This window comes from Arachis duranensis, chromosome 8, assembly GCF_000817695.3.
Source record: "Arachis duranensis cultivar V14167 chromosome 8, aradu.V14167.gnm2.J7QH, whole genome shotgun sequence".
Lineage (NCBI taxonomy): Eukaryota > Viridiplantae > Streptophyta > Magnoliopsida > Fabales > Fabaceae > Arachis > Arachis duranensis.
The window spans coordinates 13,780,584-13,781,044 of NC_029779.3; the positions used below are offsets into that span (position 1 = coordinate 13,780,584).

At 22.1% G+C, this 461-nt stretch overlaps 1 pseudogene; it reads left to right on the forward strand.

The window, feature by feature from the left end:
• The first annotated feature begins 237 nt into the window (after positions 1-237).
• Positions 238-461, forward strand: part of LOC110274792 (uncharacterized) — a 3,625-nt pseudogene continuing 3,401 nt past the window's right edge.

Below are 461 nucleotides of genomic sequence, written 5' to 3' on the forward strand. Positions count from 1 at the left end.
ATAAATCGAATTAAATTAAAAGAATTACTTTGCAGCTTGCACGTCTCTCTTGTTGTGATAAACACAATAGATATGGATGTCCATTAATATTATAATTGGATGACTCAGTTTTTATATTACCAAAAAAGAATCTATCTATTTAATATACTAAAACTGGGTTTTCCCCCAACTACTAAAAGTGACGTGTCGATCTCTCATGCCTCCGTTTTCCCTCCAAAACGAATAAATTTTTTTTCTATTCTAAATAATTTTATTGTAATTATATTATAATTAATACTAAATAAATAATATATAATTATACTAATTTAGCAACATATCTTCATTATAATATCGAATCAATACTTAATGCACTATTAAACTACTTATCAATTATCAATTAAAAATACTTTTAATAATTTTAATGATAATAATAATATCAATAATAGTAATAATAATAATAATAATAAATCTTTGTTATCCGA